The following is a 27,040-nucleotide window of genomic DNA, read 5'->3' on the forward strand; positions in this document are numbered from 1 at the left end:
GACAGTGCAGGATTGTAGAGGCAGTTGTGGTGAACAGGTCTGAGGTCATTCTACACATTAGGACATAGCTGGAACATGTAGGGGGAGGAAAATACTTACTTTTAACATTTTTAAACTCTGTATTGTCCCTTTTAAGTAGTATTACCAGTTAAACTAATTGGTTCATGTTTAACTCCTTTCATTCATTCAAGTATTTGCATTTCAAATATAGCCAGTATAAAATTGCTGGCCGTTGCTGAAAACTCTGGAGCAGCCGACACGCCGCCTTTCATTAAAAATGGATGAAGTAAATAGAGTAGTATGATATTTTTGAGATACACACTCGCAAAGTGCAGAGGTTCACTCAACCATTGACCATTAAACAAGTGCAGGCAGTAATAAAAGTCCACCACCAGTAATTCAACTTTGTAATATAAGTATTTGGGTGTCACTTCAGTCACTTTACATCACTGCTTTACTTTTTTTTTTATTGCTTTATATATTTTAATTAAGTTAAACCAAATCTCTCTGCTTTACTGTGGTACAAACATTACCTCAAATTGGTGGAAAATTCCTTTTAGAATGAGCTGATGTTTGGATAGTCATCCTGCCACGGTGTTTTGCTCTCGGCTACTTTAAACACTGTTAAGAATATATCATATAAATTGGTAGTTTAAAACCAACTTGTCACTCCTTCAGCCCCAAGCTACTGTTACTCATCCTCCAGCTCCAACGAACACGGCGATGTTTATTCACACTAATTAGGACACTTCATAAAAAGAGCTTTCCCAGCGCTTCTGTCAACTCATGCGCTGTCAACAACAAGGACGCGGAAACAAAACATCAGAAGGCAAGTATTTCCCTCTTGAAAAGGGATGTTGTCTTTACATTATCGGTACAAATGAGAGTTGTTTAAAGATTTCGACGCGCTCTTATAGTACAGTGTGAAGCTGCCGCATGGTGGAAGGTATCTACCATGAAAATGCCTCCTCAGCAATATTAAGGAAGTTAAAGACCTTGAAAAAAACTATGACAGGGCAATTTCAGCCTGTCTAACGAGGAGTAAAAAATAACAGCCGAGAGACGTGCCAGGAATAGGAATGGAGAATCAGCCGTAAAAAGTGTTAATGAAGCAAAAGTTAATTAAAGTGGTAATAATGTTGAGAAATACGTATTACATTCTTCTAGTATACCAGTAACGTGTGTCCGAATTAGTAAAAAGACCTATTCATTTCTTGGTAAATCAGATCTAGCTGCTGGCCCAGTTCCAGCCCACTGAACGTGAGTGGGCTGGAGTCAAATGTAGGAGTGAACAGTTGTAGATGGTGAAACAATAGTCAAATTTTTGAAGCCCACCAGCTGGCTCTGATTGATTGTATAAAAAATAAATCGTACAATGGTTAAAGTAAACCATTCATGTTCCTCTGCCTATTCGTTGCCTATAGTTCAAGCTGCCCAGATCACACTGCACTAGCCTTTTTTGCTCCTCCCGCAGGTGGGAGGTTCATGGGAAGAAAACTCCATTTACGCTCCCTCGGGCTCAGCACAATTTGGGCAACACAACCAGCCCCGTTGGTCTCCCATCACGGGGCTCCTGAAGCACTCCTCGTCTGACCCGTCAGCTAAAACCTGTTCACCATGGGAGTCCCTTCCAGGGGCACAAACCCCCCGACAACATTCACTCAAACCCTTCCACAGTGTTAAGGTGATGGTTCATACACAGTAAATAAACTAGTCTTCCCTGAATATAGTCAATTTCAGCTAAATGCCAACAATGCATTTATCATTTAGTTGAATTTTATTTGATGAAGTGCTTTTGCTTTCTTTTTTTATTTGGACCACATAAAATGGAGTCATTAATTCCAATGATCTGCAATGTTTTGCTGGTCTTGTGTTGCTTTTTATTGTGCCATGGCATGCTGGGTCTGCCTGGCCTCTGGCTCGGTTTTAACAGCAACTAATGGCTTCAGCATTTTATACAAGCCAGTGACATTTCCATGTTTTAGGTTAAATGTCTTTTAAGTCAATGGAGTGGAAAAAGCAGGCTTTCCGGGGTCAGAGTAAAGAGCATGTTCTTTTTCAGTTCGCACTCCACAGTCGTTCATAAGCATTTAGCACATTAGACAGATGACTTCACGCATGTATCACGCATGAACGTATTACTCAAAAAATAGATACATATTTGATTGTTCCTTCTGTCTTGGAATTTCTTGAAATGTAACTTGTATGGGATTAACGTCCATAGTCAATAACAGACAATATAGTGGACCTAACCTATTCTTCAATTACAATCCACATTCATGCAGAATTCACAATTGTGCGGGCCTTTCTGTGTGGAGTTTCCTCCAGGTGCTCTGGCCACCTGATCAACTGAAAACATGCGTGATCGGTTAATATTTCAACCAGGCGATTGTGGTCTTTAGTCTGGATCGACGTCTTCCCACTTCTCCCTACAGGGACAATAAAGTACACCTTAACCATACATATCTACCTTGCATACTGTATGTAACCACTCGAGATGTGGCCAAATTGTAAACCTTCTTGAAAGCTTTGATAGTAGCTGTAAGATCTACTGTTTGGCTGTGAAGGACAGTCCATTCATTCATGTCAGTCCCAGACGCCCAGTGCTCCTCAAACAACCCTCACAAAGGACATATTCTGTGACTGGCAAAGTGTTACATTAGATTAAAGCCAGTGAGCTGGGAATGCAGTGTGTGTGACTCTTTTGTAGCTGCCTGTGCCCATGCCTGTCTGTCATGTGCATATATATGACATCTATTGACTGCTGGGGAAAACCCAGCAGACATTGTGCTAGTGCTCGACGCGGTACCACACAAAGGCAGTGTTTCAGGCCGGGCTTCTGAAGCTCAGAGATCAAATATGTGAAAGTGGGGGTAATGGACTTATACAGGCCCTTTGTCCTTGGTCTGAGTCGAGAGGATCACGTGCTGCTGCTGCTGTGTGCGATGTGTCGAGTTGAAATCACATCACAGTGATACGTCCTGCACCATAAAATCGATAATATGTCATTAGAATGTCATTATGCAAATCGTTGTTGTTAAATCTATGCCTTACTCACTCTGTTGGTAAAAGTTGTGACCAAATTGACTATTGCATTAAAGGAACAGGCCACCGTTTTTCCAGACTGAGATATGTTTTTACCTCAGCTTAGACAACTTGATGCGTACCTGTTCTGGTCTGTATGCGTGGGCTTAGTCACGCAAAAAGACCAAAGATGTAGTTAGCATTTAGCCTCTCCTCCGCTCCTCTATAGGGCCAAACGGGAGTGAAGTTAGAAGCGACCAAACTCTTCCACGTTTTATCTTAATAATATCTTCACTTTACTGCGCGAATGTCGAAGTGCTTGTATGGTATTATTACACCCTACAAAATAGTACACCTTTTATACCCGCTTAGAAAATCGATCTCTACTTGGATCGTGTAACTACTCACATAACCATATTTAAATAGGGGAAATGTGGAAGAGCTTGGTCGCTTCTAACTTCACCCCTGTTTGGCCCCATAGAGGAGAGGAGAGGCTAAATGCTAACAACGTCTTTGGTCGTTTTGCGTGATTGAGCGCACGCACAAAGACCAGACAGGTACGCATCAACTCGTCTAAGCTCAGGTCAGAACATATCTCAGTATGGAAAAGCAGTGGCCTGTTCCTTTAAGTAGATTGCAATAGTTTGGCATTTGCTTATACAGGGTGTGCAACTTTCAACATTTCAGGCCAATTTCCACAATGATACAGGGCAATGGTACTGTTATTAATACACTGGGCTTTTCACATTTGGTCTCTTTCATGCCATTTACACGGTGGTTAAACTTACATGTCTGGCTACGTCCTTAAATAGTTTGCCTCAGTGAAAGGTGATCACTGCCACTTTTGTCGTATGGGGACTTAAAAATTCTTGCGTCGTGATCAAATATAAATAAACACCCAGAAGATTATGTCAGCAGCATAATTCTTGCAGATCTGTGAGTGGTTTCAGCACATTTTCCAGACGGAGCTGCAGTGCCATGTGAATATTAAAGCCAGAAAGTGAGCTTTGACTGCACAGCCAAAATGCTTCTACAGAGAGATCTTACGCAGACGCTGTCCTTATGTTATCTGACATTTAAAAATCTAGGTTCTAAAATTAATCATTTAATATGACATTTCAACTACACAAAGTCATCAGTGGGGTTTTCCCTGGTGGAGGAATCACAATGTGTACCTAATAGTGTAATTTCTTCTTTGCCAGTAAGAACAAGAAGTATTTGCTTATTTATTTAGTACAATATCAACACCAAATGATAATGTACTTTGTGTGAGCTGTTGAGCTGAATGTGGAGATACAGTTGAAAAGTACATACAGTGGAAACCATATGTTTGCATACACTTCATAAAAAGACACATTTGCATTTTTTTTTTGTCACTGTCTGACATGAAAGCAGAATTAACTTTTTAGGTCAATTAGAATAAATAAAAAAAAAAGTTCTTTTTGTCAAATACCAGAAGAATGAGAGATATAATTTTCTACCAAATTTTGTATTACTTTTTACAACCCCAAAATTACTATACCTTTCAACAATTTGGGAAAGCCCAGATCACGATGTCATGACTTTGAAAGCACGAGTCTGGTTCGTCCTTTCAAGACACTTGAGGTTCCAGGTTTGTTAAAACAATGATGGAAATGCATCATTTCCAGGTATTATACAGATCAGAAAGGAGGTGGGTTCTGTTTCCCAGAGATGAACATGCTGTGGTCTGAAATGTGAATATCAGCCCAAGAACAAATGCAAAAGACCTGGTGAAGATGCTGAAGTTTGTCATTATCCAGAGTGAAACAAGTCCTGTACCGACATGGGCTGAGAGGGTACTCTGCCAGGAAGAAGCTCTTACTTAGAAACACAAAAAGACAGATCGGAGATTGGAGATTGCACACAAAAAAAAGGATAAAGACTTACATTTTTGGAGACATATCCTGTGGTCTGACGAGAAAAAAAAAATAGAAAAAAAACATTGTCAAAAAGGGGGAATCTTGCAAGCCTGAGAACACCATCCCAACTGTGAAATACGGGGGTGGCAGCATCATGCTGTGGGGTTGTTTTGCTGTGGGAGGGACTGGCGCACTTCACAAAATAGATGACATCATGAAGAAAGAACAATATGTGCAACATCTCAAGACATCAGCCAGAAAGTCAAAGCTTGGACACAGATGGGTCTTCCAAATGGACAATGGCCCAAAGCAAACTGCCAAACTGGTTACAAAGTGACTTAAGGATAACAAAGTCAATGTTTTGAAGTGACCATCACAAAGTCTTGATCTCAATTCAGTTGAAAATGTATGGGCAGAGCTGAAAAGGCATGTGCACGCAAGGCGGTCTACAAATTTGGCTCAGTCACACCAGTTCTGTTTCAATCAATCAAACTTTATTTATAAAGCGCTTTTCATACCGAAAGGTATCACAAAGTGCTTTGCAGACTTACAACATTTAAAACAATATGCCTGGCACAACCTCCCATATATATATTTATATACTAGGATTAAATAAATAGATTAGTCAGTTAAAAGCTAAGCTAAAAAGATGGGTCTTGAGCCTGCTCTTATAAACATGAACGTTCTCTGCAGCCCTTCGCTCCTCCGGCAGGTCGTTCCAGAGGCGAGGGCCGTAATATTGGAAAGACGCCTCACCATGAGTCTTTTTGTTGACTTTGGGAATAAGTAGTTTGGAGGAATAGACTAAAATTTCTGCCAACTATTGTGAGAAGCTCAAAATATAGTTTAAAGGCAACGCTACCAAATATTAATGAAATGTATGCAAACCTTTGTTTTGTAAAAAGTAATATAAAACCGTGTAGAAAATTCTATTTCTCATTCTTCTAGAATTTGACACATTTTTCTGCCAAAAAATAAATAAAGGTTAAATTCTGGTTTCATGTCAGACAGTGAAACAATGCAAATGTGTCTTTTTTATGAAGAGTGTGTAAACATATGGTTCCCACTGTAAGTTGTTTAAGAATTGACATATAATGAACAAGTACTGAAAGCTTTACCAGTACAGTGGTGGTAGTACAGGATTGGCAACTCTCCACTGTACGTCTCAATGATTGATAAAACAGCTGAACGGAAGACTAGTTCAGTTGCATTATTTATCGACTTGTCTGCGCTCCGTGAGCTTGGGTCCTGATTGCGTTTTCCTCCGTGATGAAACGCTCGGTGCCTAACTCCAGCTCACAGAAACAAATCAATGTCATTCAGCCTGATCAAAGACTGGGACACATCCCGAAGTGCACCAGGCAAAGTTTAAAATATTAACAAGATGCAGCAGAAGACAAACCGGGCTGTGGTGTACGACCTACCTGTTATATCACATTTCACTTTTAAAACCACTGTACCCCTCTGTCACAACTCTTTCCACATTGAACATAACCCGCACAAACCGCTCTCTGACCCAGCAGATTCTTGCATATTCAATTACTCCCTTTTCTTTGGAAGTTGAAATGATGTTTTGCTGCTCCAGAGTGTTTTTCACATTAGAATAGAAGTCATTTGATGTTCTTTTCAAATTAGAATCACATTAATAATGTAGCAGAACTGAACTGAGTTGCATTGATGATGTGGTCGCTGGAGTTGTTTGTTTCCATTCTTAGGAAACAAGTTATGTAAAAGTCACTGAGTTATCACCCAATCTATGTGGGTGATGGCATTGTGTTGACTTGTAGTTGGCTCCAATTACCTGCGACTTAAATGTAAATGCACTTGTATGCGATCTGACTGTGAGTATGTCTTTCCCCAGTCATCAATGGGTCTATGTCAAAGTCGTGTCAGTGGATGTTTCAAATGTTACCTGGCTGACTGAGCAGGATCCTACGATTATCTAACACAGCGGTTGTGCAGAAAAACAGCCACAGGCCTGAAAGTGCCTTTGCGCCTGCTATTTTGAGGATTAACTAAAAAATCAGGAGTTTGTCCTCTTTAAACAACCACTATCAAACACAATCTACCCAACAAAACAGCCCGCCACCAGCCCTGAAGCTCAAATAAACTCAATCTCCTACTCAACAAGCAGTTAAAGATATCATGTTTGTCTGACACATATTGCCGTTATGAATTATTAAAAGTGTGCAAATATAGCAATATACCCATGGCTACAAAACATTGTTTCCTCTTGTTTTTCTGCTTAAGCATCAAAGCAGCTTTTTACACAAGAGAAAAGAAAAACACAATCCAGACGCTCGACTTAATAAATTGTCTGGATGTGATTTAATTACAGTTTGAAAAGGTCTCTCAAATATCTAATTATCCCGAGGTCAGACAGGAGCACCCTCTCAATTGTGTTCAGTTTGTCTTCTGGTTACTTTTTGTTTTTTGTTCTTTTAAATCAGACAAACGTGTAATTGAAGGACAAATCACCAGCACATCACTTACAAAGAACAACAACCAGGCAGGAGCGCATTTATAACCAGTCTCCTGCAATTACATTTTCCAAGAAGTGACACATAGTCGCTGTTCTGACGAGGTTTACCTATATTTTGAATGAACCAGCAGTGCAACGCTGCTGTTGACTCTTGGTTAAAGTTAACCGTGTCATCGGCTCATAATTGCACGTGTGTCTGGCTGAGGTGAAAGGGAGGTTCAGCCTGGACGGGGGCCACTCGACAGACGGTTCACACTGGGACTGACCTGGATGTGGCTGGATCATCATCACAGAAGCGAAAGCTGCAGAGGCAAAGACCACAGAATCGAGGCAGCGAATCGGCGATGTTGCATTGAGGCACATGACTTGCATGCAATGATTTTGAATCAGTGGGAATAATGTGTCAAATTGTGTTGAAATTTCCCTTTTTCTCGGCATAATAGCTCATATTTAATCGAATGAATGCAATGGGTTCGGATGAGAAAGCAAAGAGCTGAGAAAATGTTTTACTAAAGTTACAATCAAACCGCTTGAGTGAGTATTTGCTTCAAGCTGATTAATTAGCACTATTTCACGAAGATGGGTTTGTGAAAGCTACTTTTTGGCTTTTCCAGGAGTGTGGCATTGCTTAGTGCCAACAATCGAAAGATAAACAGGACATTTGTTACAGTTCTTTGACATATTGCTTCAAAGGAAAGTTTTCCCAGTCAAAGTAATTGATTGCAGTGGTGGCCTGCCAAAGAGCTGATTTCATGATGTTGCCTCAGATTTCGGAAAACAGTGAGACATTAATTCACTTTACTGATTAGGTGTCTGAGTTTGAAGGGAAGAAGACAAGTTTACCAAAAATCCAAAAGTTGTTTTGCTTGCTCATGTTTGCTTTGCTGAGGTTTGAAAGTCAGGCTCATCGGGGCAAAGAAGAGAATATTCACTACAGCTACTAGTCATGCCTTGCACACCACCTGTTCCACCTGCTGCCCTCAGGGATGAAGATACAGGTCGGTGCGGGCTGGAACTACTGAAGGCCCTCAACCCCTGTCAGGCTGCAAAATGAACACCGCAGTTCCCGCTCTTCTGCATTCCTAACTCTCAGGTGATGATCCACAGTCCATAGTGATCTTTATTTGTCTAACTAATGTGTACGAGAGAAATCCACCTGTTTCGCTCAGCCCTCTTATGACCTGCTTGTGTTGCGCAGTGTGAAAAAACTGGCTCTGACGTCCACTACTTGTGTTGTGTGAGCGTGAGGTCATGTCAGGAAACACGAGGGCGTGAGAGAGTTTCCCTGTGATAAAAAATGGGCACAGCGAGGTGTGGTGGACTGATAATGGACACGTGTGGGGCTTTGTGAGGCTACTTGTGGATGTACCAAACTCCCTCGCTCGTTTTCACCTACTCTATTTCAGTTTCGTACATGAAGCTTTAGAAATAGTTTATAGTCGTGGGCTCCAGTTTGTTTACTTGTGCCTTAAAGCAGTACTAAGTAACTTATTTACCTTAATAAATCCTTTCCGTAGTCCCTGTGGGGGTAATACAAGTGTTTATGGGATGATTGGAGGGTCTTTCATCTCCCCCTGTGTCTCTGGCCAGAAAACCATGTTTGCAACTTGACTGCCCCCGGTGCGGAGAAAGCAATACACACTAATGTAATCACGAAGAAGAAGCTAACATGCTAACGGGCAAAGCTAACTGCGGGCTAACGTCACTTTAATCAGTATTTACAGCCAAGTTTGAGTGAAAAAAAATATTTCTATTGTATAATTGGATGTACAGTAACCCTCTCTCCCTTCGCCTTTCCTGTTAGCGTAATATTTACTCTCCAAGACAATTAATTAATAAAAAAATCGGAACTTGCTACTACACCTGCAGTTGTGCTTATGGCATCTAGGGGGAAGAGTTACTTAGTACTGCTTTAAGCATATTAAGTCATGTTTTGTCTTTTTTCTTTGTTTTCACTTCAAGAACAACCTCATACAATACAAGTACCTCCAGGCCTTGATCGGGAACAAATCAGGACTAAACAGGGTCAAAAAAGGGTTTAGTAGACCTGTTTGCATTGAGGGGAAAAAATATATACTTTTACTATTAGCCTAGATCAGGGGCCCAAATTGGGAGCCGGCATAGTGAAAATATTTTTTTGCGAGATACCATGAAAGCATAGGCCTCTGTTAACTATGATCTGTCCTCTCTTTTGGCTCAGCGGCGCTGTCATTCTTCCCAGTCAGACACGCTGGGCCGACCTGCACCAGCCCAGTCTGTGTTTCAGCGTAAATGTTTCTGTGCACCGTTCTCATTCATCTTCCTGCTTTCACTGAATGAGCCAATGTATCTACACAACTGTAGTCTGTTTATGAGGGAAGATATACTGTATCATTCATAAACTTTTTGGGACTGGAGGCATCTCTCAAATGATGCTTGAATCGATGTCAGGAGGAGAAGCAGTGCAAGCTTCAATCTACTCGCTCGTCACCTCGTGCAGCGCAGAAAGCAAATCATCGCCCCACTCGCAAAATACAGAACGTAAAGTCACAAACGCAATGTCAAACACGTCTTCAAAGGTCCTGGCAAAGGAGTTTGTCGCTTGGAGCAATCTGGAGCTGTCCCCACAGCGCAGAGTGATGAGAGTGAGGGTGCAGACTGAGGAGACGTCGTGCAATGAGTACGGTGAAGCGGGGCGGAGCAGAGAAAATCAGGGGTTGGAGACCTTATTATAACTTATTAATCTAAAGACTGTTGTTCTCATGCTGTTCCCCCTTTATCTGTAGGAGGTACTCACAGGTTTGCTCCATCTGTACTGTACTGTAGATCTTAGTGGTCATCAACTTATCAAGTTCAGTAATTCAAGTTCAGTAATGACTAACACTGGTTTACTGGTCTTTGTTTAAAAAAAGGTTTTCGATTTTCTAACTTTTACCAAATAAGTAATAAACTTTTTATAAGATATCATCTTGTCAAAGATACATTTTTGGTTGTACCCTTCAAAATACTGACCCAACCTTCCCAGGTCATGGGGAGGGTTGGGTCAAATCATTGCAATAATTAAAATTTGTTTTATTCTGTTTCTATTGAATATTAAAGCATCATGATTTAGAGGTATCTACTTTTTGCTCTGGAGAGTGTGCATACAATGTCTCGTGACCAACCCACCCCGCTCTCCCCTACTTTAGTGTGCTGTGCCTCCATGTTTTTGGATGGGAAGTTTTGTTATCGTGCCTTTCCAGTCATGTATAAAGATTTGTCTGAGGAAACCATTATGCCGTAAAATAGTGTGGCTACTGCTGCTCTGACAGGTAATTTACTCTGCATTTGAGATGATTTGACAGTGTGAGCCGCCAACCTCTCAATGAGTGGGATAATAGAAAATACTGAGCCAACTATTACTCATATCCCCTGTGCTTTATTTGTCTGTCACTGGCTTTCAAAACCTATTAGCCTGTGTACATTGGACCTGTAACATTAATTTCAGTTTGTACTCCTTTCAGCGTTTTAGTCGAGGCTGATTTGAAAAGGTTGGATCAAAATGAATTTACATGTAATCAATGTGGACAAGTTGTTGGAGAGCTACATCTTATTGTGCAAACTGTGCTGGGCGCTAAAGTGGTGAACAACCAATCGAAATTATCAGCTAATGCAATTGTTGCGTCACCAGGATTTGAAAGGTGTAATAAATATGAATTTAGCTTGCAGTGTTTGTCTGCGCTTAACTTAACACTTTATTTGTCACAGGGTGTTTTTACTTAACCTCTTAACCCCTGCCTTAACCCAGTGCATTTTCTCCGGTTCGGCTTTACCCAAATCTAAAAGCTTCTCGACTGGAGCCATTTAAAAGCTAAGACCTACAAAGCAAATTAAGCTTCTGTCTAGTTAAGACATGTTTTCATCCTCTTTGGTTGTGTTTTCATCATGTGTTCATCATTTCTTGCTTTTTTGTTTTTCACACAAAAAACAAAACCTGACAAAAATCTTGACAAAAAAGCACTGAACACATGTCAATAATGTGACAAAAACATGACAAAAATTTGACAAAAACATAACATTTGACAAAAAAGCAACAAAAAAGCAACAAAAAAGCAACAAAAAAGCACTGAACATATGACAAAAAATGTGACAAAAGCATGACACAAAAGCAATGAACACAACAATAATGTGACAAATAAAAGCAAGAACGAGACAAAAAAGTGTGACACAAAAGCAATGAAAACGTGATAACAAATACAAAGAAGAAGCTTAGATGAGTTTTGTAGTTCTTAGCTTTCAAATGAGGCGTTACAATGGTCTGTATAAGCTGTAAGCTCTGGTAGATTTGAGTAAAACTGGAGAAAAATTAAGTTGAGGGTTAACAACATACAAACATACTTTACTGCCTCTGAATTGGCTGAACCACATACAGTACCAACAGTCTCAATAAAAGCCTTCAATACTATAAAAATGTATAACTATCCAAATAATCAGGGCTTGATTTTAAACTACAACTTGGCAAAGCACTTCTACATGATTGTAGCCTGGCAAAAGCCAGACTGACTTTATTTATGTATTTATAAATACATATAAAGACAGTCTGGACTTGTGGTAATAGGATGCAATTTCCAAATCGAGCTGGAGGCGGGGCTAACGATCGCGGTTTGAACGAGAGCGAACCAATCAAACACAAAGCGACTTACGCTTTGCGTTCACGTCCTCCGCCATGATTGTTTGTAGTCCACACGTGTAGTCGAGCAAATGCTCCGGTGAAAGCCCTCAGAACAGCTTCTTTCTGTGGCTTTAACGTCAGGGCACTGGTAAAAGATCGCTGTGTCTCGGCCGCCGCCTTTTTCACTGTTTTGATTGCGTGAAGAGCGCAGGTGTTAATGGGAAATCCTGGCATGGAAGATGACGCACTGTTAACTCCCGCCTCCCGCGTTATGATTGGCTCTGCCTGGTTTTGCCGGAGTCAGCGAGATTCAAATCACACAATTCCGGACTGTATCCCCATGTATCTCTTAAAGAGGGGGTATTATGCTTTTTTCAATCACATAGCACCAGTCTATAGCACACTACAATGATGACCAAACCTTCTGTTGGTCTGTAAATGCAGTAAATTAAAATAACTGCCTTGTATAATTTGTTCTCTCAAAATGGCTGCACCGAATGTCTTGAAATAGGCCTCTGTCTAAGAACCTCTGACCCTTTCCCACACGCCCCTCCACACGCTGTCTGTGGCATCAGTGGGGAGGGGGTTCTGCTGAGGAGCAGTGGTTGGTTACTCGGCTGGTGACGAAAGCTCGGAGGCGTCTCCAGGAGGTGGGGGCGTTCTTAGGAGGACTCAGGCAAACCTATCCCTAAAATGGCTGCCATCAGAGTTTTTACAGATTACTCAAAAATACGTGAATGTGCCAAGGCAACACTTCAGGCATGTTTTTAATGAAGGAATGACATAATAACATGATGTAAAGCTTGAAAAAGACGATTTTGCATAATACCCCCCCTTTAACATGGAGCATCAGTCTGGCTCGTGCCAGGCAACATGATTGTGCTTCATGGGAGGTGTACAGTATACACCTGTGTTTGCTTCACACAAAAAAAATCCCCCCGATCTTTGTTGCTCACTGCCAATGATAGAGTAAAAGTTCATCCAGTAATATACTTGAACCCTTTTCCGCGTTACGTTCCATTCAGAGAAGAGTCAGTCGTTCCTCTGTCGTCAGCAGCCTGATGGTGCGTGCCCAGGTCTGAGTGCCACACCTGTTCCTATTCAGAGGCCACTGTTCCACCAAAACCAAATCCAGCTGTTTCCTTTTTAAAGGCTCTGGGAAGATCAGAGAGCTCGAACCGCATGACGCGTTCTCAGAAGTTTCAGCACCGCAAAAATATCAACTCCATTGCTACAGTTTGCACAAATGATGTGTTAGGTAATTTGTGTCACTTCTAAATATGATGTTTGGGGGGGGGGCTTTACCTTGAAATGTATGAAAATGAAAATGAAATGTAGCTTGGAGGTTATCTAAAGGTCAAATGCAGGTTCAAAGTGGATTTAAAATATACAGACATGTGCAGGATAAAGGAGTCACTCTATATAGCAGTGTTTTGTTTCAATAAACCAGTTTTTTTCTGGTTTTGCATCCTTACTAATCCTACTTGTGTTGCTTTTATATGGCTTTTAACTTCTGACACATAGAGCTATGCCTTTGGGACAGTCTCCATAACCGACAACCGATAACCTTTTTTGAATGTTGCAGTGGCTTTTCTTTGTTTAATCTAAAGATAAACAACTTTTATCTCATCAGCAGCCATTGCTCAACAACCAATGTGATAAGATTCTCATAATCACTAAGAAGCTTTTTTCCCTTGATTTGAATAAAGTGACATAAGAATGAAAGTCCTGTCTTGGTTAACATTTTGCTGTGCGTTGTATTGGATTAATCACAACAGAAATATCGACTACTAGCAGAATAACTGTCACTGATCACACGCTGTCTCCTAACAAACGGGAGTGTGTTTTGTGTGTTATTACGAGCAGTATCATCATGATGTTGGAACACAACGGAAATGGCCCATCTTTTATGTAACAATGAAGTCTCAAACTGCTCCGGAAAATGATGCATAATTAGAAGGTCAATGATTTCAGCTCTCTGCTCGATCACTGCAGATAAACTGGCTCATCGCTCAGCCTGTTGTCTTCATGCATAAAAGCAAATCCGTTCTGCTTCTCTGCCCGATTCAGGGGTCAGACTCCCTTTAATTAAATCACAATGGTGAATCAGGGCTCACTGATACAACATCATGATGAAAAGGAGCAAATCATGGATAATCCTTTGAAAAAAACATTGTAAACAAAATGTGATTATTTTCTATCAAGGTGATTTATAGACCGTATTTGCCATTTTGACATAATGGAATATACCATTATTTTCTGGACTATAAGTCGCACCAGCCTTGGAAACTACCTGGGCCTGGAGGTGTATATGCAGTGTTGACAAGCCTCTCCCGGCATTACGTTGTTCAAGCTGTCATTTGAGAAATCGTTCCTCTAGCTGTGGCCATCTAGGTTTTAGCCCACGATTAGCTTATTTTTCTTGTTTTCTTCATTACTGTAAAAGTAACCTCTGCTTTTTGCCACTACCTCACAAGTTTCTGTGTTCAAATTTCAAGCTGCTCGATTACCGTTTTCGGCTGCATATTTCACTACTTGCAGCTTGCTCAGTCACACCTGAGTATAAGTGCGACTTATAAGTAAGTAAGTAAGTACGCGCTTTATTGTCATTGTACAAGCGTACAACAAAATAGTATTCAGGTGTCAGTCCTGTCTATAGTCCGAAAAATACGGGAAGCTATGTAAGAAACTGCAAGCTATAAGTCTGGTTGTGGATTGCAGTGTGTGTGTTCCCCTGTGGGTGATGTATTGGATTTACTAATGAACCAAATTGAAACAATAGCTTATTAAGCACCAAATGTTGGACCATGTGTTATATCCTTTTGTCATAGTTTTGTATGAACAAAAAAGTGGCTGTGCACCTGGCTGTTCCACAGTAAACAGTAGCCAGACTCTGTGGTGGGACTGTACTGTTGACTGCTGCTGCCGCCGTCTGCTGTCAATATTTAACCACAGTCTGTGTGTCTGTTCCACGTCTTCGAGGAATTGATACAACATGCATGTAGCTCACCATGCCATATAATCTATCTAGTCTATACATGTTATAGCTTTACAACAGAGGCAGGGAAATGTCTCTTATTTAATGCTATTCCACCTCTATGTTTTTTTTTGCCACGGCTTTGCCTTTTCCAAGTTCTCATATGTCCAAATCTCTGTGGTCCTTACTTCCATGTATTCATTTGTCAGCTGTCCGTTGCTTTTACTTGAAGCCCACAAGCATCCTGATTATGGAAGTTTCACTTAATCCCACATTTGATTTTACTTTTCACACCTGTAATTTGTTTTTAGTCCCCCCCTCCCCCTCCCCCGCTGTTTTTGAGGCTCCATTTCTGAGGATCATCTCCTCTAGTTGCAGTAAAAATAAAAAAAAGTTGTGTCAAAAAATCTGCAGTGTAATTTAAAATCCAATATAGGATCCCTGGAGCGGTTCATTACAGTAATAAAGGAGTGCGCGCTGACTTGTTCTTCTCGGTGGAAATTGACTTCTCATACTGTTCAAGATTTACATGGAAGAACTTTTTTTTATTGGTTGTTGATTGGTTTCTCATCTTGGTTTCCTTTTAATATCTGTGGCGCGGTGGCTGTGTGGCTGACTCTCTTGCCTCACTACCAGACGGTCTTTCTGTGTGAAGTTTGCATGTACTCCTCTTGTCTGGAGTACAAGACAAGAGGAGCACTCAAAGGGTTTCCTTTGGTTTCCCATCAAGGTCTTGACAAAATCTTGATTCAGGATCTTGAAATGGGCCCTGAGGCGCTGCATTGGGGACACCCACTGCTCCTAAAAGGTGAGGGCACTGGTTCCTAGATGGGTTTATTTGAACAGGGACAATGCACATTGATCAATATCACTGTAAATGTGCCAGTTTTAGCTCTAAAGCTAATTTTCAACCATAGTCCCTTGTGCAAGATGTAGATTGCCAGCAGCAAACAATAAAAAAAAATGGATATTGACATTGTACAATTCCTACCATTAATTTTATTTTTATTGCTCACTTCTGAGTAAGTTGATAGCCTTTGATACAGTGTTGTGTGATGTGTCTTGACAGCCTTACATGCAATGCAAAAGGGTCATTTTGTCATGTAAAGGTTTGCTTACATTGTGTCTACACAGTGGCTCATGCGTTGACGGCACAACAGGGTCAACACAACTATGTGCATGTGTGCGTTATTCCTTCCATAGTCATAGACGCCGTTTTATTTTTTCCCCCCAGTGGGTGCCCACCCAGTCAAAAAAAAAAAAAAGACAAAATCATGCTTTTGAGTTGGGCGCTCTCCCTATAGAGCTAAATGAGCGATGCATCACTCTGACGCTGCACCTGTATTAATGTAATGGACCAACCCACGCAGGTTATATTGAATCATTTTGTAGTTAGGGCAAATTTACTTGGGTGCCCAAAGATTTGGATGGGTGCTTGAGCCCCGCAGCACCCACGGGATCAGCGCTTATGACTCTTCCAGAGGGACACATGTGAAATAACATGTGAATAATAAATGCACCATGGATTTTTTCTGAGTAGACTGACCTATAAAGTAGCCATAAATAACACTCACTTTTTCCTAATGATTTTGGTTGCAAGTTTCTTTACTCAAAATTTGTTTTTAAATACTTTTATAGTACGAAGCAAGATTTAATTGGGGCTCATTACAAACTCAGTGGGGTATCGCTATCAGCAGGTTTGAATTTAATGATAGCCCCAGAGAAGATTGCAGTTGAAGTACCCCATAAGACCGGTTTCTATTTTCGTCATGGGCTGTGAACATTCAAGAGGATCGGTTTGTTCAGATAGAAACACCATTCCGTGTGTGCGTGATACTATGGCTGCGGTGAAGGAAGTAATCCAAGTATTTACTCATATAAAAGTAATCTTACATGACACTGTTTGTTAAAGGCAATAAATGAGATTTTTAATGCTGACATATCTTTATATTTTTTCGAGGGCTGCATGATTTTGCTATTATTTTTTGAAATGGTGATTGTTACTTACCTCATCTTTAATTATCTGCGTCTATGTTTCCAGACATGCAATTTAGCTCCAAGGTGCAACTTGCCCGGCTACATTCACAGTCGATTATCTCGTGCAGAACTAGCCCCGCTACATGCCATTGAGTGGATCTACCTGTCAAAGCCTCGATGCCTCTCAGTGATAGATGGCTGCTGTCAATGTGATGGCCTGAGCACTTATGGGCCTTAACAGAAGCCACGTCCTGCCACTTTACCGCAAGCACCTTTCGACACGCATAAGCAGAAAAAAACACACATTAAGCCTGGCTCCTCGCGCTCCCTCTCTCTCCTCGTGTCAAGTATAGGTGCACACTGCTGCAGGAGCAGTCAGACCAGCAGTGACATGTTTACTGAATGTGCACAGGAACAGCCAGGGATGTGCTTCATGCAGGGCTAAATCCTGGGTATGATTGAGCTGTAATCATGATGGAGGATTCTTGTGGTGGCAGACTTTTTCAATTTGAAAATGTTTCCTCTGGGCATAAGTGGTGAAAAGTCAGGTGCGCTCCCTTTGGCTTCTGAATGTAGTTGTGTGTATTAGGGTTGAAAAACATTTTTGATGTCACAGTACTAAAATGTAAAAGTTAGTAGAATACCTTTGCAAATGAGTTCAGATGTTAGTTTGGGCTCGTGGCATACATTTTGGCCAGGAGCACTAACACTTAAGAGAGGACTGAGAGAGAGCTGCTAAACTAATACAAGCATCATGCATTTCATGTTTGAGGCCTATACTTCATCGTAAATACTTAATGAGACCCCATAGACATGTTTGCAGAGAACATTAATTCACAATCACTATTCGGGAGGCACAGTAGCACAGCGGTCTGCTTTATAGCTAGAAGGTCCCGTGTTCAATTCCCACCTGGACGGGGCCTTTCCTTGTGGAGTTTGCATGTTCTTCCTGTGTCTGCGTAGGTTTCCTCCGGGTACTCCCGATTCCCCTACCACTAAAAGCATGTACATTAGGCCAGGATGAATGAGAGTGTGTTTGAGAGTGCGAGTGGGGGACGACAATCCGGTGTGGCGTGTTTACATGCATGAGTCTTATGTGTGTTCATTAAATGCACTGTCCCAACCAAATAAACCAACAAAATTTGCAGCTGAAAGCAGTACTAAGCGACTCGTGCCCCTAGAGGCCATAAGCGCCGCTGCAGGTGTCATAGCAAGTTGCGTTTTTTTTGCTCAATAATTGCTTAAATGTCCGTGAGAGTAAATACTACGCTGACAGAAAAGACAAAGGGACAGAGGGATATTGTTCATCCAATTACACAATGGAGATGATTTTTTTCACTCAAACTTGGCTGTAAATACTGTTTAAGTCACGCTAGCCCGCAGTTAGCTTTGCCCATTAGCCTGTTAGCTTCTTCTTCCTGATTCCATTAGTGTGTATTTGGTCTCCGGGTCGGAGCAGGGAAGGCTGCAATTGTGGTTTTCTGGCCAGAGACACCGGGGAAGATGAAAGACCCCCCAATCATCCCATTAACCCTTTACCCGAAGAGGGACTACAAAAATGATTTATTAAGTTACTTAGCACTACTTTAATTGTGACTATTGAACTTTGTGTTTAATCACTGAGCTTGTCCCAATTGCAAATGAATTGAATGGGTTGTAGGCTCTCAATGCAAGCCACGTTTCTCGTTAAACCATTTGCAACCGTTTGAGCTATTTGTAGAAATTCACCCAGAATTATGAAGCACGACCCGGAGCCAGACACACTAGGAGGTAGATCATTGGCTGTGCTGAAATGAGCCTGGGAAAATTAGACAAAAAAAACATAGGTTTCGGTATAATATCCAATTCTTTGTGTCTTTTTTTATTTTTGCAAACAGCAGGAGTTGGTGCATTAGTAAAGCTCTGGTAAATTGGCTCTTCTCTCTATGAGTCTCAAGGGTCTGTCTGATATTTGTGCTCCACTTTCACTAACCCCGTTTTCCTGCACTGCCTCTCAATCCTCTGATGATTCCTCTTTCCCTTCTGCGGCTCCAACTAAAATATAAACAGATTAAAAATAGAGTCAGGATTTCCACGCCAAGTTGCAATTTCACTTATTGCAGTTTTTTTTTTGTATCTCTTGATGATGGTCACGTTCAACATATAGTGGTTTGCATGTCATTTTGTGTGGATCTGCTGTCTTCCCCTTTTCTCCCGGTTGTTTCAGCCTAAACAAAAGAGAAAAAATACACTGTACTACTTCACCTTGACCTTGATATGTGAAATTGTGAAATGTTGAACGCATGATAAGGGATGTGTATCAAGGTTGTACTTTAATACAGTTAGAATGAAAACTGGCCATACTGGTTTTTCCATAGAACACATTGCCAGTACAGTGTTCTACCGCGGTAACGCAATATGCAGTGGTCACTCCTCAGAAACCTTTGGTGTTGGAAAAATGCGCATGAGCAGAAGTTTGGAAAATAACCTGGACTGCGGTCAAAAACCTTTCTGGACTTTCCAGCTTGATGTCATTTCTCATAGAGCATAGGTTTGTACATATTTTGACTTCAGTTAGGTTTTACATTTTGCCATGCCCAATTTGTATTCTCAGATAAGCACATCAGCATAACCACGTCTGAGAATATTTTTTTATTAAAGCATTAGTCGATTCAGAAAAATCCCGCTCACTGCCTAACTTGCAAACAAGTTATATTTTACAAGGACCTACTCTCAATGTTTCGGCGCTACGGCCTCCATCAGGCAAACGTGGTGAAGGCCACAGCACCAAAATTGTTACATTCAATTATTGTTATTTCGGTTGAATAGACTTTAAAGAAGCACTAAGTAACTCACACCCCTAGAGGCCGTATTAGCACCACTGCAGGTGTCGTAGCATGTTAAGGTTGTTTATATCATTAATTGTCCGTGAGAGTAAATACTACACTGACAGAAAAGACAAAGGGAGAGAGGGATATTGTACATTGTGCCACAGCCCAATTACACAATGGAGATTTTTTTTTTCACTCAAACTTAGCTGTAAATAATACGAAAGTGGCTCTAGCCCGCAGTTAGCTTTGCCCGTTAGCCTGTTAACTTCCTCTTCGTGATTCCATTAGTGTGTATTGGTGGCTTCGACCCAGAGGCAGAAATGTTGCAATTGTGGTTTTCTGGCCAGAGACACCAGGGAGAGATGAAAGACCCCCCAATCATCCCATTTTTTATTAACCCCAGAGGGACTATGGAAAGGATTTATTAAGGTAAACAAGTTACTTAGCTCTTCTTTAAGGTCCTAGACAAAAGATCATTAGTCATAGCATTGTCCAAAAATGATAAAATATGGGCTCATATATATTATTCAAATAGAAGTGTTCAGAGCACATTGGATTGTAATTCTACAATTGTGCGCAACATCCAAACAGACGGTGATTTTCTGATGTGTGAAATGACCTTCCAGTGACTCCGGCTCCTCACAGACGTCTTTGTTCAGCCTCTACAACAGACGTCTTTGTGCTTCTATCTCGAGACTTAAACAAATGCCAGCGCATAAGGGAAGAATATAAAATATCCAAATGGTACAAAGTGTGATTGTGGCTCACTGAGGCCAGTGTAATTCTGATGTAAATAACTAGAGGATATTCCCTAACAGTGAGCAGAGAGATGGATTTTACCCGGAGAGGAGAAAGAGCTAAAACAGTGACGGCAGTCGGTAAAGCAGTAGCAGAGAGTCAGGTGGGCTGAGAAATCAATCTCACAAGACTTGAGGTGGGCTCTGACAGACAGCTCCGTGCATGGACGATGAGCGTACCAGGAGAGTAGGGGCAACAGGGAATCAAAGTCTGGACGTGTGATAAGCAAGAGATGAGAAGATGTGAGGCTGCGAGCAAAAAGCAGGAGAAGGGTGAATAATATGTGTATGATCTTGAATAACAATCTGGAAATGTTGATGCTTTTGCAGTTTAGAAAAAAGGACAAGGCAATGTCTTTAATCTGCAATTGTATGTGCATTGTTGTATATGTAGCCTTAGATTTTACAGTAAAATAAAATAAAGACACAGATTTGGCCAAACATATCATAGTTCACCATCATTTATTTGTAGAAAAATATATAGTTTATTTAACTTTAAGTTGTCTTTAAAGGGGCTGGAAGCAAGTTCGCCATTTTATACTCACTACTGCCACCTCTGGCCATATATGTAACTGCACCTTCTATATTAAGCTCGTGCATGACGGCAATTCGGGCCGAAGTGATACATTTTTGAGTGACCGTACAGGATTTTAGAGGCAGTTGTGGTGAACAGGTCTGAGCTCATTCTACACATTAGGACATGGCTGGAACATGTAGGTGGAGGAAAATACTTAATTTTAACATTTTTAAACTCCTTATAGTCCCTTTAAGTTAAATTGTTGTTGCTAGGTTGCATTTTAGTCAACAGGGTTGAAATTACTCTTTGAAAAACAAATCACATGATCACGAGGAGGAAAGAGACAGATTTATAATAAGGCGGGGAACAAGCTCGAATGGGGCAGAATAGCAAGAGAAGCAGCACTGAGAGGGTTTTTATAGTAAAATCTAGCCCCCAGCAAACAGGCGGAGAGAAACCTCCCTAAAACCCTCACTCTGTCACATGGCCATTAGTGGGTGCCACTGCTTGTAGTTGAAGGGAACAACAATACAAAATACTAATGCATTATAACAATGTGCACATGGTTGACACAATGTAGCATTTTGCCAATTAATGGAAATTCATAACTCTCGTTGGTTTTGACGGTGATGTTGGGCGTTAAGAAACAGACTTACCGATAACTTAGAAGTTGTATTAGCAATAGGTCATTGATCAACATGCTCCTGTGTTTTAGTCATTTTTAATAGATATATTCAGTAGCTATTAATGCAGAGAATGATCTGACACATAAGCTGTCAGTCTTTGAAGCAAAAGTGCTAACCTTGCCCTTTCTTATATTCTATAGCATGTCAGAAGAAGCTGCCTGGCAAGTCTTTAAAAAGTCATGAGGCAATTTGCTGCTGAAACAAGAGTTCTGTGCCTCGACATGAGTAGGACATGCAATCACTATAGAAGCTGAACACTAAATTGCTTTTGTAGTGCAATGTTGTTTCACATTGCCAGTATTCTCTGGATAAATAAGCCCTTATAAAGAATAGCCTCATGTTACTATGGCTCATACTATAGCCTTGTGCTTTGATTGATGGTTACATAAAGGTGAGTGTCTGGTGGAATCTCCCTGTATACCTGCATTTACATCCCCGCTCTTGCTCTTTCATCTCAGTCTCTAATCAAGCCCAGGATCTGAGCCCAGGAGAAAAGGGGCATAATGAGATTAGGCCTGTGCATGTACACAGTCCTATTTACATGGGCGCGAAGCTGCGTTTCTCTGTCTGACCCACATCTCTCTCCATCCCTCCTCCGTGTTTGGCTTTTTCTGTCTGTAGTCCTCGCGGGCTGCTGGTGATTCACACAGCATTGCTTTACTGTTGCATTATCTCTGTATCACTGCCATTGACGACTGTGTAAATGATTTCTGTATTGAGCCTGTCACTCTGGGTTCCTCCTGTATCTCCTGTCTACCTTAAAGCATGCTCAATAGGGTCATCTCCAGCTCCTCCGGCTTGTTACTCATCCTTAGGTTTCCCAAGCTACATAGAAGACTGGGTCAAATCCAGAGAACAAATTCCGTCATGCGTCATATTATTAATAGATTTCTTTTTTTTCCCACTGTTACTGGGACATACTCATTTAAAATGCCAGTATGTCAGGTACCTCAAACCAGCCCTTACAAATGGTTGGTGCTGCAGGGGAATTGAATTATCGCTGCTTAGAGAGAGCCTCCTATTGATCCGGAGTGGGAGAGATTAAATGAGTGAGCCTGTTCAAATTGCCTATAATCCTAAATTATATTGTTCCCCCTGGAGTCGAGACACTCATTTTGCCTAATACTGCTTTATAGTTCAACCCAAAAGGAGAGCCTGAAGTAGTCGTCAATATTCAGATTGTGCATCCACATAATACAGCAGCCGCGGGAGCTATAAAACGGTTACAATGCGGTTTATCTGTCCCGCTGGGCCTGTATTGTTTAAAATTAAAGGGGGGGGGTGGCACAAAAGCGGCAAATTTATCAACTCAATCCCACCTCACGTTTGTGTTAAACCCAGCGTCACTTGTTGCATCATTAGAGGGTACAGTGATGTGCACCTTGATCTTACAGTTTGTCATTTGACATCAGGCATCTCCCACAGGAGGCGTGTGACATGAGAGAAACAGGAGATGAAAGTGAACATTGACTGGAGATCTTTATTTATAAGATCTAAAAATGTCATGTCAGTGTAAAAGTTTGTCAGATCAATAGGGTTGAAAGAAGTCATATGTACTGATACTGAGATGAAGATGTTTCTTTTCTCCCAGATGCAAATAATGTTGCTCTAAAAGTGGATGTACATTTGAATATGAGTATTTAACACCACTTCTGTTTTTTATGTTTCTTTTTGCTGCAGAAGCAACTCACTCTCTGGTTCCTGAATTTAACAGTGTAATAGACAGAGGCCAGCAGTATCCTCTGCATATTTAATGCCCAACATCCTTCTCTGGACCAGTTCTGTGCTCATTGTGTTCGTCTGATTTGTTAGCATGCCCTTAGCTAAAGAGGGAAATCTGATATACATTTTTATGATGTGTCATTCCCTTTGCTACCTGCAGATGGCACTCACGTGGTAAAAAAAAAAATCTGGACGCGATGAACAGAGGATGAGGAGCGCCCCTATTGTGTTGTAATCTTAAAAGTAGGGCTGTCAACATTAATCGCGATTAATCAAATTAATCGCAAAAATAATTAATCGCGATTAATTAAATTAATCGTGATTAATTTAATCATCCTATTGCAACAAAAAATATATATATATTGTCCTTATATTCTATTTCATGAACCTTAAAGATTGCAGTTTCTGTCCTAAAGGTTCAGCACAAAAAGAAGATGTCTCTAAAAAGTGAGTTATCAATCCCGGGATCTTCAGAAATGGCTGAAGATCCCGGTTATCAGCTGTTGGGCTTCTCACATAAATATGAAACTGTGGATTTGGTCAATGAAATGTGCAATCAGTAATCACATGCTTTAAATGTAATTGTTTTATGTTGGATAAAACATAAAAACATAAAAAATGAATATAATTATTAGAAAAAAATTAAATGCGATTAATCACGATTAATCGCATTTCACAAGTGCGATTAATCGCGATTAAAAAAATTAATCTATTGACAGCCTTACTTAAAAGCTATATAAAGTCAAGAGATTGTTTTTATTTATCCCAAATTACAATACCTATCTAAATTAATTCTTACTTTTTATAATGAAACTTACTAAAACTTGATTTAAACCTTTTGAGTTTTCATCTGACTAAAACAATCACATTTAGAAATTACCAGTACAAGTATTTTCGTCCAAAAAACTAAGCAAGAAAAGAAATCCACCATATCTTCTATTTCTTTTTACATAACTTCTCCTGTAGTATCTCATGACATTGTGTTTTTGAAAAGACCTGTCACTGCAGTCACCTGTAATTATTATATCTTCCTATATAAAATATTCCTTTCACTTTGGAGGTTTGGATTCTTCGAATCTTGCATTCAGATGAGAACAAAAGACCCCATGTCTTTAGTTTTGAGTGTGTTCCCAATCACTGGATGCTGAGGCAGTCCACAGACAGGCAAGAGCTGCACAATACGTCCCTGATGAGGTGTGGGCTGTGAGGAGAAGCGGAGCGGATGCGTTTCCTGGTTGGCACTTTCTGTCATACCCACACATTATCTCTATTACATTGCATAGTCCCATAATTGTACACTCTGGCTAACTCTTAAGCTCTCAGCGCTAGCAGGTGGTGGAAAGAAGTCGTTGTGTAAACTGACCCATGTCTGAGCACAATACACAGGCCAGGTCTCCAGTGGCCGCAGTGTTTAGGCAAGGCAAGGTTATTTGTAGAGCACAATTCATACACAAGGTAATTCAAAGTGCTTCACAGTTACATAAAAATACAATGAGGCAGATAAAATCAATCCATAAAACGTAAAAACGAATGAATGGATTTACTGTCCATTTACGTCTATGGGCCTGACCCTGTACTGTCACTGTCACATTCACCGGCTATAACAATTCAGCATTAAGCTCAAAGTTGTGACTCTCATGTAGATGCACAGATGGCTATCAATATAAAAAAAAAGTTGTGTAAGTTATATTTTAGGAGCCTATTTAATATAGCCTATACTAGATTGAACACTTGTTTTTAATGACTATTAAAACATAGTGTGCCAGCCCCAAAGTTAATGGGTTTGCTAACCATTAAGAGCAAAGGACATAAGTAAATTACCACTTTCAACAGTATAGGTTATAAAATGGTATGGAAGTGATAGCAGTTAGCTCAAATGAAGAAGAAGATTCATATAGTGCCTTTCACAGACAAAGAGGGTCACACACCATTTTTATTTACTTACACCATATCAAGAATGTGACGTTTCGGGCGACAAGCCCTTCATCGTTTCATACACAGGTGCATCACAAAGTGCTTTACACTTAAAACAACTTTTAGAAACATTCTCGCCCGTCCAACCCTCCCGTCCTCTCAATTTATTGCTCTCCCTAATAATGTTATCAGTTAAGTAAGAGAAGCTTGTTTTGAATCTGTGATAGTGGACTGTTAAGTGGACTATAACATTGTGTTTTTTGGTGTATATAAAAACAAGCCCAGGGCATATGCATTAAGGCTTGTCAATTCATTCCATTATAGCACATAGAATCCTTTCCAGACTGAATTAAGTTAATTCAAATGTTTCATACCATGAAATAACATAAGATTAGTGCCAGTCTGTAACACAGTAGAGACCAGTATATCACAGTGAGGACAGCTTTGATGAATGCCCAGAGCTGAATCCAGAGCAATCAGCCTCCCACTCGCTCAGGCTCAAAGGATATTACAATCATACACTGGAATGAGATTCTGTAATACACCTATAGCGGGTGTAACATCATGTTCAATATTACAATATCAATCCATAGAAACGTTGATTGAATTGACGGGCATATTACATTGCAGTTAGAATGCCTGATATACACAGTGATAATGTGCCGGCTTCTAGCTTCAGGAAAAGTATAAATATGATTAATTTAACATCTCAGATCTCCGGATCTTGAGCCGGGCTTATGGTCACAGGCTCCAAGCTGGAGAATTAACCTATTGTGCATGTTTTGTGTTTTTTAGTTGCAGAAAGAAAATGTGTGGTAGTTACTGGAGAAGTCCTACAGAAACACATATTAGGATTTGCTTATGTTTCTCTTTCTTGTGGATATTTTGCTTCCGCCACCTCTGGATTTAACAGCACAAAAGTTCACTCTTCTTGAGACCTGGACGTTCTCAGAGGCAGCAGTGTGTGTTTCTTCAAAGTGCTCTTTGAAACAGGCTCCTTGGTGCTGTGATGTGTTTGCTGAAATGTCAAATGCACATTACATTGACTGTCTACAAGTCTGGTTTGTGGTCTCTGCAGATGGTTTCACAACCACATTTACATCAACAACTCCCATGTTTCTCAGAGATCCATTGGGCAGCCCATATGGAGGAAGTTTTGCTACATGATGTCAGGTCAAAAAGGTGCCGCGGCTGCAACCCACAACTTTCTGGAAGTTTTCCTTCCAGAAAGAAAGGAAGTTTGTGTCAGCAGATTGAATGGAAATAGAAAGTAGGTACAGTTAAAGCTAATATTGGTTGTTCTAATTTCTAATAGTGTTGTGGTTGTAGTAATAAGAATAGCCTGAGTTGTCGGAACAGGTCTGTTGTATTGCTGTGATAGTGGAGTATATAAACCACTGGGATGTAGCAGCAAAAAGTGCATTTAATTTGCGAAAATTACAATTTTTGTGTTAACAAACTACATTTGCAAACTCAAGAATGTATTGTAACACACACACACACACACACACACACACACACACACACACACACACACACACACACACACACACACACACACACACACACACACACACACACACACACAAAACCATTATTCATATCTCTACCCGGATATTAAAAA

General features: G+C 40.6%; 1 protein-coding gene across 1 annotated transcript in view; it reads left to right on the forward strand.

Annotated features, from left to right (window-relative positions):
* mid2 (midline 2) overlaps window positions 1-27,040 on the forward strand; it is a 127,170-nt gene that overhangs the window by 10,737 nt on the left and 89,393 nt on the right. The gene's annotated exons all lie outside the window — the stretch shown is intronic.

Source organism: Gobius niger (genome assembly GCF_951799975.1).
Source record: "Gobius niger genome assembly, chromosome: 5".
Classification (NCBI taxonomy): Eukaryota; Metazoa; Chordata; class Actinopteri; order Gobiiformes; family Gobiidae; genus Gobius; species Gobius niger.